This window comes from Pelophylax lessonae, assembly GCF_965119305.1.
Source record: "Pelophylax lessonae genome assembly, chromosome: 7".
Lineage (NCBI taxonomy): Eukaryota > Metazoa > Chordata > Amphibia > Anura > Ranidae > Pelophylax > Pelophylax lessonae.
In genome coordinates this window covers 1,186,431-1,200,729 of record NC_138774.1, presented here as the reverse complement: position 1 = coordinate 1,200,729, position 14,299 = coordinate 1,186,431, and positions in this window count along the sequence as shown.

Here is a 14,299-nt window from a genome sequence, read left to right as displayed (position 1 = left end):
TGTAACCGCTTGGTTTTCATAATGGCCTGAGTAGTATATTCAAATTCCATATTGATACAGTATATTGCATAACGAGCTGACGCGTTTTGGAAGCAGAATCTCCCTTCTTCAGAGATCAGTATATTCAAAATATATATACAAAAAAATGAATAATGGGGTTCATTTTTGGAGTAGAGGATAAAAGATGAAAAAATGGAGTAAAAAAAAAAAAAATATATTGATAGAATAATAAGGACTCAAAGGAGTATTGAAATACTCACGGATCAATAAAAAACTCAATGGAAGGATTGGACTCCCGTGTGGAAGCGGCGGACCATGTCTGACCCGGGAGCTGAAGGGTCCCGATGGGATAGCAACCAGAGGAGGGGGGTCACACAGGGAGCTACATTTCCTAATGGGCTGTTGGGCTCCTGGGTGTCTAGTTGGTGGTTGTTCTGACTCCGGGAGCTGCGATGTATAAAGAGGGAGGCTCTGCCCCCCTTGCTGTCCCCACCCCTCCCCCTTCCGGGACGAGCGGGTCCACCATTACATCGGCGTCATGCCGCACCTATGACGCTGTGCTGCAGTGTCCTCACTGACGTCACCGCGCCATAGCGTGCCTCTACATCTGCGGGCGGAGTTGGTCCGCCCTCAGCAGTCCTCTCCTCCACGAGGTTTTGGACGTCTCGGCTTCCTGACCCGTCATCACCCGCTACATGACGCTAGGGTCCCAGGCTGGCTGCTAGCTTTTGGGGCAACATGGTAGGTTGGATAGTTTCCCATTCCCCCTTCATTCCCTCCTGGAATTCATTCTCCCCGGATAGCACCCTTTTCTTTCATCTTTTCACCACTGCCATTTCTTACATTTCTGGCAATCTGCCATGTCACATCACCATCGATTATCCTTTTCTCCTTCACCAAGCTACCTGGTGGTTCAGTCACTTCGTTACTTTCCTTGTAATCCACTTTTATCTTCTTCAGTTGGGTGTTCCTCACTGGCACCACACGAGCCCTTCCTATCCAATCTACATATGTGTGTACGTCCATTATTATTGGCAACACCGTGCTCTACCTTCACTTCCATTTATATTTATATCTTTTCACCTCTCACTCATCACCCACCTGCCATGGACCCCCCTCCTCTGGTTGCTATCCCATCGGGACCCTTCAGCTCCCGGGTCAGACATGGTCCGCCGCTTCCACACGGGAGTCCAATCCTTCCATTGAGTTTTTTATTGATCCGTGAGTATTTCAATACTCCTTTGAGTCCTTATTATTCTATCAATATATTTTTTTTTTTTTTTACTCCATTTTTTCATCTTTTATCCTCTACTCCAACCCATTATTAATTTTTTTGTAGATATATTTTGAATATACTGATCTCTGAAGAAGGGAGATTCTGCTCCCGAAACGCGTCAGTTCGTTATGCAATATACTGTATCAATATGGAATTTGAATATACTACTCAGGCCATTATGAAAACCAAGCGGTTACACCATTATGTTTGCCTATATGCGATGTAACATTGTTCATGTTGTATATATTTCATATTTTAGCTATTGAGCTATGTCATGTGCTATTTTAGTACATGTTATTAATTGTTTATATAATGCAATAAAATCATACATTGTTTTACACATTTATTGTGCATTCTATTGATCTCCAGCCACTAGCACCCACCTCATATAAAGTCCCGTGGGCCAATTTCTCTTTTTCTCAGTCCCTTACATATGTCCTTTACTTATGTCCCTAATAAACTCCCTTGTATTGATCTAATTTGCATATACACCTTGAGCGCCAACATCATTTGTTTTTGTGTAGTAAAGTGAGAGTTGTAATCCTAAAGACAGGTGGGACTGGGTGCTAATCCCGCCTTGAATCCGTGTATACAACTTGGGAAAGAAAATTGCTGCACACCTCCGCCAGCTCAATAGATTTATTTTAACATGTATAAAACTTCCACCAGGACAAAGACACAGACCATGGAAAGTTTAAGACGTTTCACACTGACAACGTGCTTCTTCAAAACATTGCACCAGCAAGCTTCTCTACCAGTCCAGGGATTTGAAATACCCACTGCTTAACCCTAACCCCCTAATGCCTAACCTAGCCCCCTAACCCTAACCCCCTAATGCCTAACCTAGCCCCCTAACCCCCTAATGCCTAACCTAGCCCCCTAACCCTAACCCCCTAATGCCTAACCTAGCCCCCTAACCCTAACCCCCTAATGCCTAACCTAGCCCTCTAACCCTAACCCTCTAATGCCTAACCTAGCCCCCTAACCCCCTAATGCCTAACCTAGCCCTCTAACCCTAACCCCCTAATGCCTAACCTAGCCCCCTAACCCTAACCCCCTAATGCCTAACCTAGCCCTCTAACCCTAACCCCCTAATGCCTAACCTAGCCCCCTAACCCTCTAATGCCTAACACTAGCCCTAACCTCCTAAACCTAGCCACTTAACCCTCTAATGCCTAACCTAGCCCTCTAACCCTAACCCCCTAATGCCTAACCTAGCCCTCTAACCCTAACCCCCTAATGCCTAACCTAGCCCCCTAACCCTCTAATGCTTAACACTAGCCCTAACCTCCTAAACCTAGCCACTTAACCCTCTAATGCCTAACCCTAGCTTCCTAACCCCTCAATCCATAACCCCAACCCTAACTGTGCATAGTGCAGTCCTGAACAGTAAGAGCAGAACTAATCTCTCTGCTCCCCCATCAGGCTCCGCCTACCAAGTCTAAGTTATTTCCCATCCTGACAACACGGTTGACAGCGGGCTTTAGTCTGCTGTCGGCTGAATACAGGTCACAGGAGTGCAGAGCTACGTGTAGGTTCACCTTTACAGAAAATCTGTCAGATGACCTAACACTGGACCTCCCCCAAGGTCCCGCTCTACTTACCTCCTGTGATTCTGCACTGTCAGGCACCAGCAAGCCGCTCTACTAGTCCAGGGATTTTAAATCCCTACTGCTTACACCTAGCCCTAAACCTAACCCTAACCTCCTAATACCTAACCCTAGCTCCCTAACCATAGCTCCCTAACTCTAACCCACTAATGCCTAACCCTAACCCTCCAATCCCTAATCCTACCCCCTAACTGTAACCCCCTAACACTAATCCCTGGTGATGATGGTAATGGTGGTGCTGGAGATGGTGATGATGATGGCAGTGGTGATGGAGATGATGATGGCGATGCTGGAGATGGTGATGATGATGGTAATGGTGGTGCTGGAGATGGTGGTTATGATGGTGGTTCTACAGATGGTGATGGTGTTGCTGAAGATGATGATGGTGGTGGTGATGATGATGGCAGTGGTGATGATGGCGATGGGGCCATTGGCTGCTGCTTCAAACGCTCGCTCATGTAGGAGAATTCGCTGATATTCCACTGCTCCTCTGACTCCAAACCTTCTCTGGACAGGAATTCCCTCAATCTGATTCTTCCATATTTCGGTTCCTCAGGAATCTGCAAAGAGTAGAAGACATTCATCAATATTTCTGAGCGATACAGAAAATAGTGACAAAGCTTGGTGAACCCAACCCCCGATGTGCAGCGATTACCCCAAGGGGGATCTTTCAACACCAGCTCCCTCTAGTGGTCAGAGGAAGCACTACACTGCATTAACACACCCTTCATGTATATCTAAACCCTGTCACCCCAGGACAGGAAGGGTGTTATTGGCGGGATCACCAAGTACAATAAAAAAGGACAATTCATATACTTACTGTTCCTGATTTCAGCGGTGAGGGTGAATTTCCTTTCTTTAACTCGGCCCAATTGATGTCCTTGAACAATGGATGCCGTCTCAGGCCCTTTACAAGGCGCGTTCTCCTCTCCTGGTCTTTATTTAAGAGCTGTAAAGAAGAATGAAATATAATGAGAAACATTGAAAGAACGATATGTGACCAACAGAACCCCCCATTTTAATATGAGATTCTGGCAGTGACGTGTTTCAGCTTCCTTACTTTTCCCTCCAACCTGCCATCTAACACAAGGAAGCCTGGGAAGGATTGAAGAGAAGGTATACTCACCCTTTGTAATAAATTATGAAGGCATGGATCCACGTTGTTGGGGTAGTGAGGTTTCTGGTTGAGTACTACCTGCACAAAGTCTCGTATTCTCCTGTGGTTTTTATAGAACGTATGTCTGCCGAACGCCATCTCATAGACTATCACCCCCAGGGAGAAATAGTCTGCAGTGGAGAAGTATGGCAAGTTTTGAAGCACCTGTAGAAACATAAAAGAGAAAGGATGAGGACCTTCGTAGGCCAAGCAGAGGACAGAGATGACTCCATTGTGACATATGGGAAGAGTGAAGCCTCCCAGGAGTCCTACAATTGTACTTCAAATACATGAAACTGAGGCGGAGCTTGTGGCTTTTGAAGGTGGGGCTTAAAGTGTATGTATAGCCAAAACCTATTTTTGTCTTAGTTTTGGATCGAGTTATTTAGGGTTAGGAATCCTGGAAGATTATTTTTTGCACCCTGTGTACCATTGGAGAAATTATCCGTCACTTCCAATCCTAGAGGAAATCTCCCAAAGTGAGGGGACAACTCCACACCTTTGGATGTCCTCTTCATTTCGGGGACAATGGTCACCAGTACAAGTAGAAGGTGAATCTCCGCAATGGGGACCCCAATAAAAACCTGACCCATGGGTGCTCAACATGTGACTCTCTAGCTGTTGCAGAACTACAATTCCCATCATGCCTCAGCCTTTGAGAGTCATGCTTGTAACTATCAGCCTTGCAATGCCTCATGGGACTTTTAGTTCCGCAATAGATGGAGGACCACAGGTTGAGCACCCATACCCCCCCCACCCTATCCAAAAGGCTTTGACTAGAGGTAAACTTTATTTAAAGGAGGTATATAAAGGTGTACAGACCCCAATAGGGCGATCTCCACAAGCTCTCACCATGGTAAGGAGAAGCAGTGAATTGGGCCGGACAGATCCATCCATCCATCCATCAATGTCCTCCACAAAGAAGCCCCAACACTGCTGAAACTCTCAGAATTTCCCCCGTTTATTGGATATTCTTCCCTGCCTGGAGACCCACAGAAAGCAAACGTGGCCCCAGTGGGGGAATTCTCCATTTAGTGAAAAGGGACCCCCCCTTTATCTCTTCTCTATATCCCATAATACATATTACAATTCAGTCTAATAATAAAATCTTACCTCTGGGGCCATGTATGGTATGGTACCGGCACGTTCTTTGATCCTTTCCGTCTCGGTGACACCAACCATGGACAAGCCGAAATCAGCAATCCTGATGTGTCCTTCACCGTCCAGCAGAATGTTGTCAGGTTTGAGATCTCTGTGAAGAAAAGAAGTGAACAGTTAGCTCTTCATATCCCACATTATATTAACCACTTCTCGACCGCCGCACGACTATATACTGCGGCAGTCAGCCCCCTACAGGCAAAGTGAGGTAGGGATATGTCGCGAGCCTGTAGGGGGCGAGCGTGCGCCAGCGGCGGCACGATCCCACCCCACTCTTTCCCTGCCTAGCCAGCGCATGTGACCAGCGGCTCCGATGTCCGCCGGCCATCCGCGATCTCCATCAGGAGTGGGAGAAAGACAGACGGCTGATGGAAACACAACCGTCTGTCATTCTCCCTGAAGTAATGGCAGAGGCTATGTGATCCTGCTATGTAGGATCGTATGTCTCTGTGATTACTTCACTAGCCACGCCCCCTAACAGTTAGAAGCACGCCCCTAGGGACACACTTAACCCCTTGATCACCAATAAAGTTAACCCCTTCCCTGCCAGTGTCATTTTTCCAGTAACAGTGCATATTTATAGCACTGATTACTGTAGTGTCACTGGTACCCCCAAAAATGTCAGTCAGGGGTCCGATCTGTCCACCGCAAAGTCGAAGTCCCACAAAAAAAAAATTGCAGATCGCCGCCATTACTGGTTAAAAAAAAAACAATAAAAATGACATAAATCTTTCCCGTAGTTAGTAAACGCAATAACTTTTGCGCAAACCAATAAAAATACGCTTATTGCGATTTTTTTTTTACCAAAAATATGAAGCAGAAAACAAATTGGAATAAAATGTTAAAAAATTTAAATTTTTACATTTTTTTTGAGAATTTCATATTAAAAAATGTGAAAAATATTGTTGTTTTTTTTACAATTGTTGCTCTTTTTTTGTTTATAGCGCAAAAAATAAAAATCGCACAGGTGATCAAATACCACCAAAAGAAAGCTCTGTTTGTGGGAAAAAAATGACGTCAATTTAATTTGGGTACAGCGTCGCACGACCGCGCAATTGTCAGTTAAATTCACGCAGTGCCGAATCGCAAAATAGGCCCTGGTCTTTGAGCAGCCAAATCCTCCGGGGCTTAAGTGGTTAAAGAGAGAAAAGATACAAATATACATCTATATAAAGTAGAATGAAGATTTATGGGGCGACTTTGGCTTCTTTTATATCCGCCTACAGGAAGATCTCTGCCCCGGGGTTCCCAGCTCCGCCCACCTGCTATATTCATCATGAGGAGGTCTCACTCCCATTGCTGGATTTTGTATTAATCCTACATTAAGCAGAATATGGCGTGGGTGCTGAGACTTCTGCAGCAGATGGAAGGAGACTTTATGAGAGGCAACACAACTGGGAACTCTGGCGGAAAGTCTTCCTGATTCAATAAAAAAATATCAGAAGCCAAGGGGTGATTCCGCCCAGAACTACAAGGACAGTTTTGGCGGAGTGACCCATTAATGCTGAATTTGAGGAAAAAAGGAAAGAACCCTTTTAGTGGGGCTCCCCCTACCACATGGCAAGGAATTCATTCCAGTTTATGCCCGGGGTACCAGAAAAAAGGACTTTTCCTGCAGGCTTGGGGAGCGGGGGAGGAGGTCAGTAAAAGTCCCTATTGGTCCCCATCCATAAATACCCATTTATCCTTTGTAGTGCGGTGGGAGCCCCGGTGCAAGGGAGGGTTCTTCTTTATCCCGGGGTTCAGCTTTAAACTTCCCATTATTAATCCGCTGATCCGATCCTTACCTGTGGATGATGCTATGAGAATGCAGGAACTTCAGGCCGCATAATATTTCCGCAGTGATGAATCTGATAGAGAAAGAAAAATATGAATTAGCATTCAAAGTCATCACAGACCAATAAAATCTAAAAGTACAAAGGGGTATGAATGGAGGGCTTATGGAGGTGGTATGGATGGATGGGTATGGATGGATGGAAAGGGTATGGGGGGGTAGCAATGGACAGGTATAGATGAGGGGTATGAATGGATGGGGTATGGAATGGATAGATGGGGTGTGAATGGAGAGGTATGGATAGATGGAGAGGGTATGGATGGATGTGGTATGCATGTACAGGATATGGATGGAGGGGTATGGACGGATCGGTTATGGATAAACGGGGTATGGATGGAAGAAGGATGGATGGAGGGAGAGGGTATGAATGGAGGGGGGGGGGGGGGGGGTGGATGCATAAGAGGGTATTGATGGATGGGTATATATGGATAGAGGGTATGGATGGACGGGATATGGATGGAGGGGGAATGGATGGATGGAAAGGGTATGGATGGATAGAGGGTATAGATGGAGGAAGATGGTATGAATGGATAGGGTATGGATGAAAGGGGGGGGGGGGTGGAGGCATGAGAGGGTATTGATGGATGGGTATAGATGGATAGAGGGTATGGATGGAGGGGGAATGGGTAGTAGATGGAGAGGGTATGGATGGATGGGAATGGATGGATAGAGGGTATTGGTGGACAGGATATGGATGGATGGAGAGGGATTTGGTTTATAGGTATGCATGGACGGAGAGGGATGGAGGGGGAATGGACGGATGGAGAGGGGTTTGGATGGATGGTTATGCATGGACGGGTTACGGATGGCCTGACTACGTCACTGCCTATGCTCAGTGGTCAGCCAACCCCGACTCCAGCATGACCGTCATTGGACTTACCTTAAGGTGCTCAGATCCAGTGGAGCTTTATTGTTTATCAATGTAAGGAGTTCGCCTCCACTCAGGAATTCCATGGCAAAGACCAGATGAGTCTGTGAAAAGAAGAGGTAGAGGTTCCATTATAGACATGTCAGATTCACATTGAGGAGAAATATACAGAAACACGCAGACAATTTAGGAAAGCAGAGACGATACGAAGGCCGCCATGGCTGGACTCTTCTGATCACAGTACTAGTTGTGTCCGGACTTTAGGGGTGATCCAGTCACTTCAATACTTTAGTCACCATCCTGGAAGTCCCATGTAGATCAGGAGGCCTGACTTCTCCTGTCCCCCTCGCTGTAGGCTTGTCCTGGCTCAGTGACTCGAGGTTTGGGGCCAGAGACAGCCAAGCAACAAGTAGTTTCAGAAGTCGATGAGCAATGGCAGCCTCTGTATAGAAGACCTCTACTCTGTACAGTTGACCTAACTAACCTCCAGCCTTGTAGGAGGAGCTTTAGAGTTCCGCTCTTTCCTATACTGCTTCCCCGACTACAGCCGGAGCCCTCAGAAAACCCGGTGTGGGACACAAGTGGAGCTCCCTTCCACCTCCTCTAAGTGCCCAAAGGACTAATAGGCAGGCCTGAAGACCAGCATTGGGGGAAGGGGAGAGGCTTCACCTTGTGTTAGTTCCGACTCACAAAAAAGTCAAAATGTGAGAATTTTGAGGGCTCTGGTTGAGTGGTGGAGCGCAGTACAGGAAAGAGATGAAGAAAATAGAAGGTGGAAGGACTTACCTTTGTCTGGAAGGTTCCAAATAGATGAGTGATGAAGGGCGAGATGCCACCGACTTGCATTACGGCGCACTCTACAAGGGGGGAGACTGGGTTATGTTTTTGTAGACTTTTTTTGACCAGCTTCACCGCCATCTTCTGCTGAATTGCGGGATGAGAGGCCAACAGCACCTTCCCGAAGCTCCCCTGTCCAAGCACTTTATGGAAGGTGAAGCTTTTCATTGATAGAACCCCTGGCTGGTCATTGGTAACTGAGCCGCTTGAAGATAGTTTGTTTAATATTGAAGCATCGTCTGATCTGTGCGAGGGGGGCCCGCTCCACATTACACTGTGGAATGATCCAAGTGAAGATGGACCATTCGGTATTACACTGTGGAATGATCCAGAAGACACTGGACCATTTGGTATTGCGCTGTCGGATGATCCAAAAGTAGATGGACCTTTCTTTATTGCTCTGTGTGATGATACCAAAGGTGGTGGACCACTCCATATTGCGGTGTGGAACAATCCACAGGACGATGGACCACTCCATATTGCGGCGTGGAATGATCCACAAGAAGATGGACCAATCCATATTGCGGTGTGGAATGATTCATATAAGGATGGACCACTCCCTATTGCGGTGTGGAACAATCTACATGAAGATGGAACATTCCCTATTGCGGTGTGGAACAATCCACGGGAAGATGGAGCATTAGGTATTGTGCCGTGGAATGATCCACGTGAAGATGGAAGACTCCATATTGCGGTGTGGAACATTCCACATGAAGATGGAGCATTAGGTATTGTGCCGTGGAATGGTCTGGATGAAGGTGGATCCTTCAGTATTGCGTTGTGGAATGATCCAGAAGGAGATGGACCATTCTGCATTGCGCCGTGGAATAATCTGAATAGAGATAGACCACTCTGTATCGCTCCATGGAATAATCGGAATAAAACGGGACCATTCCATATTGCGTCGTGGACTGATCTGGGTGAAGATGGACCGTTCCATATTGCGCTGTGGAATGATCTGGGTGAAGATGGACCGTTCCATATTGCGCTGTGGAATGATCTGGGTGAAGATGGACCATTCCATATTGCGCTGCGGTCTGAAGGCAGTGGGAGGAGTTTCCCTGATGTTCCATTGATGCGTTCCGGAGTCGGATGGATCTCACTGGTGGGTTGAACCTCTTTGGTCGGCTTTCCTTCGTTGGTGGTCGGGTCATTATTTTCTTCTGGAGAGAGAAAAAAAAAGGATTATTATTATTGCTCCATCTACTGGTGATTTATTGGTAGGACACGGGATGTGCGCACATTTCCTTCTATATATATCAGTGATCGGCGTCTGTAATTGGGAAACGATCTTCTATTTTATATAGACAATGTGGGAGTTCTGGGCCCCGGGAGGCCATTCTCCCATCATCATCATTCATCATCATTCCAATATTCTACATCTGGTTTTATCTCAGTAGATGTATAACACGGGGGGGCCACCATTATTTTCCAGCACTGCCTTAACCCTCTTGGGCATGGAGTTCCCCAGAGCTTCACAGGTTGTCACCGGAGTCCTCTTCCCCTCCTCCATGACCAAGAGGGTTAAGGCAGTGCTGGAAAATAATGGCGGCCACACAAAATATTGACACTTTGGGCCCACTACTTTACATTGTAGCAAAGTGTCATTTCTTCAGTGTTGTCTCATGGGAGGGGTGTACTTACTTTTGTCAGTTACTGTATGTGGGTGTCGGTGTATATAGTATATATGTGGGTGTCGGTGTATATATGTGGGTGTCGGTGTATATATGTGGGTGTCAGTGTATATATGTGGGTGTCGGTATATATATATATATAGTATATACTGTATGTGGGTGTTGGTATATATGTGGTGTCGGTATATATATATATATATATATATATATATAGTATATACTGTATGTGGGTGTCGGTGTATATATGTGGGTGTCGGTATATATGTGGGTGTCGGTATATATATAGTATATACTGTATGTGGGTGTCGGTGTATATATGTGGGTGTCGGTATATATATATAGTATATACTGTATGTGGGTGTCGGTGTATATATGTGGGTGTCGGTATATATGTGGGTGTCGGTATATATATAGTATATACTGTATGTGGGTGTCGGTGTATATATGTGGGTGTCGGTATATATGTGGGTGTTGGTATATATGTGGGTGTTGGTATATATATATATATATATAGTATATACTGTATGTGGGTGTCAGTGTATATAGTATATACTGTATGTGGGTGTCAGTGTATATAGTATATACTGTATGTGGGTGTCAGTGTATATAGTATATACTGTATGTGGGTGTCGGTGTATATAGTATATACTGTATGTGGGTGTCGGTGTATATATAGTATATACTGTATGTGGGTGTCAGTATATATGTGGGTGTCGGTGTATATATAGTATATACTGTATGTGGGTGTCGGTGTATATATAGTATATACTGTATGTGGGTGTCAGTATATATGTGGGTGTCGGTGTGTATATATAGTATATACTGTATGTGGGTGTCAGTGTATATATAGTATATACTGTATGTGGGTGTCGGTATATATGTGGGTGTCGGTATATATATAGTATATACTGTATGTGGGTGTCGGTGTATATATAGTATATACTGTATGTGGGTGTCGGTGTATATATAGTATATACTGTATGTGGGTGTCAGTATATATGTGGGTGTCGGTGTGTATATATAGTATATACTGTATGTGGGTGTCAGTGTATATATAGTATATACTGTATGTGGGTGTCGGTGTATATATATAGTATATACTGTATGTGGGTGTCGGTGTATATATAGTATATACTGTATGTGGGTGTCGGTGTATATATAGTATATACTGTATGTGGGTGTTGGTGTATATATAGTATATACTGTATGTGGGTGTCGGTATATATATAGTATATACTGTATGTGGGTGTCGGTGTGTATATATAGTATATACTGTATGTGGGTGTCGGTATATATATAGTATATACTGTATGTGGGTGTCGGTGTATATATAGTATATACTGTATGTGGGTGTCGGTATATATATAGTATATACTGTATGTGGGTGTCGGTGTATATATAGTATATACTGTATGTGGGTGTCAGTGTGTATATATAGTATATACTGTATGTGGGTGTCAGTGTATATAGTATGAAAGAAAGGTGGGAGGTATATGGCGCTGCCTGTAAATCACTAATAATTGACAAAAGACTTAATAAGGTGCAAAAGTGCAATGAATATATAAGATATACGACTCCTTGGAGAATAAATATTAATAGTGGTAGTGATATAGAAATAAATAATGGGAAAAAAATTCCTTGAGAGAAAAAAATTGGTGATGGTGATTTAAAAATAAATAATGAAAATAAATGGTGATGAGTGATATAAATAACGCTCTAATTACAGTCCAGTTTTATTCATCTGAATCCCTAAAGAGGTGGGAATATATAAATGAAATATTCCCAAGTAAACAAACTATGCCTTGGTGTGATAGTGTAAAAATGAAAAGTGCTACTATGAGGTAAATAAATATAAATGATACATATAAAATATATAAATAAGTGAAAATCCCATTCCTAGGTGTAGCTGGGTGAAGACAATCTAAGAGATACAAAATATATAAAAACAGCAGGGGGAACCACATAAAAAAACCCAAATATTAAAAAGTAGCAGAAATTGATATCCAAAATGTCCCAATAAATATTATAAATAAATTGTCCAAAATAAGCAGTCCAATCAATTTCATTCAGGTATATGCCAAAAAACCTGGTTGGAACGCACATCCGGTCTGTGGAACGCACGGCATCCCGGAAGTGCGCAACCGCTACTTTTATCAATTATTAGTAAGTGATTTACAGGCAGTGCCATACCTCCCACCTTTCTTTCATATCTTACTATATATCCTAGGATTATAGTTCCAGAGGTTGGCTGCAGCCAGTTATATTGGGATTCTATTATATCCTAAGCGCGGATTTTTTTACATAAGTATATATAGTATATATGTGGGTGTCGGTATATATATATAGTATATACTGTATGGGGGTGTCGGTATATATATATATAGTATATACTGTATGGGGGTGTCGGTGTATATATAGTATATATGTGGGTGTCAGTGTATATATAGTATATACTGTATGGGGGTGTCGGTGTATATATAGAATATACTGTATGTGGGTGTCGGTGTATATATAGTATATATGTGGGTGTCAGTGTATATATAGTATATACTGTATGTGGGTGTCAGTGTATATATAGTATATATGTGGGTGTCAGTGTATATATAGTATATATGTGGGTGTCAGTGTATATATAGTATATATGTGGGTGTCAGTGTATATAGTATATATGTGGGTGTCGGTGTATATAGTATATATGTGGGTGTCGGTGTATATATAGTATATATGTGGGTGTCAGTGTATATATAGTATATACTGTATGTGGGTGTCAGTGTATATATAGTATATATGTGGATGTCAGTGTATATAGTATATATGTGGGTGTCGGTGTATATAGTATATACTGTATGTGGTGTCAGTGTATATATAGTATATACTGTATGTGGGTGTCGGTGTATATATAGTATATATGTGGGTGTCAGTGTATATATAGTATATACTGTATGTGGGTGTCGGTGTATATATAGTATATATGTGGGTGTCAGTGTATATAGTATATACGTGGGTGTCGGTATATATGTGGGTGTCGGTGTATATATAGTATATATGTGGGTGTCGGTGTATATATAGTATATATGTGGGTGTCAGTGTATATATAGTATATACTGTATGTGGGTGTCAGTGTATATATAGTATATATGTGGATGTCAGTGTATAGTATATATGTGGGTGTCGGTGTATATAGTATATATGTGGGTGTCGGTGTATATATAGTATATATGTGGGTGTCGGTGTATATAGTATATATGTGGGTGTCGGTGTATATAGTATATACTGTATGTGGGTGTCAATGTATATATAGTATATACTGTATGTGGGTTTCGGTGTATATAGTATTTACTGTATGTGGGTGTCGGTGTATATATAGTATATACTGTATGTGGGTGTCAGTGTATATATAGTATATACTGTATGCGGGTGTCGGTGTATATAGTATATATGTGGGTGTCGGTGTATATATAGTATATATGTGGGTGTCGGTATATATGTGGGTGTCAGTGTATATATAGTATATATGTGGGTGTCGGTGTATATAGTATATAGTATATATGTGGGTGTCGGTATATATGTGGGTGTCGGTGTATATAGTATATACTGTATGTGGGTGTCGGTGTATATATAGTATATACTGTATGTGGGTGTCACACATTATATTCCTCTATTATAATATTTACCAATGACGTCGTCTTTTATGGATTTTGGTTGAGGAATGAACTGCACTCTGTGTGCCGCTTCCTCGTCTCTCCGCCCATTTACCCTCCCCCGACCCCTTGCAGGGGCGGTATCCTCAGGTGGGCGGTCCTCTGTAATGGTGATCAGAGGATTCTTCACATTGTTTCTACCCTTCCTCTTCTTAAATAGTTGTCTAATTGCCCAACAACACCCACCCTTCTGGGGGGCGGGTATTATGGGCGGGTTTGTAGGTG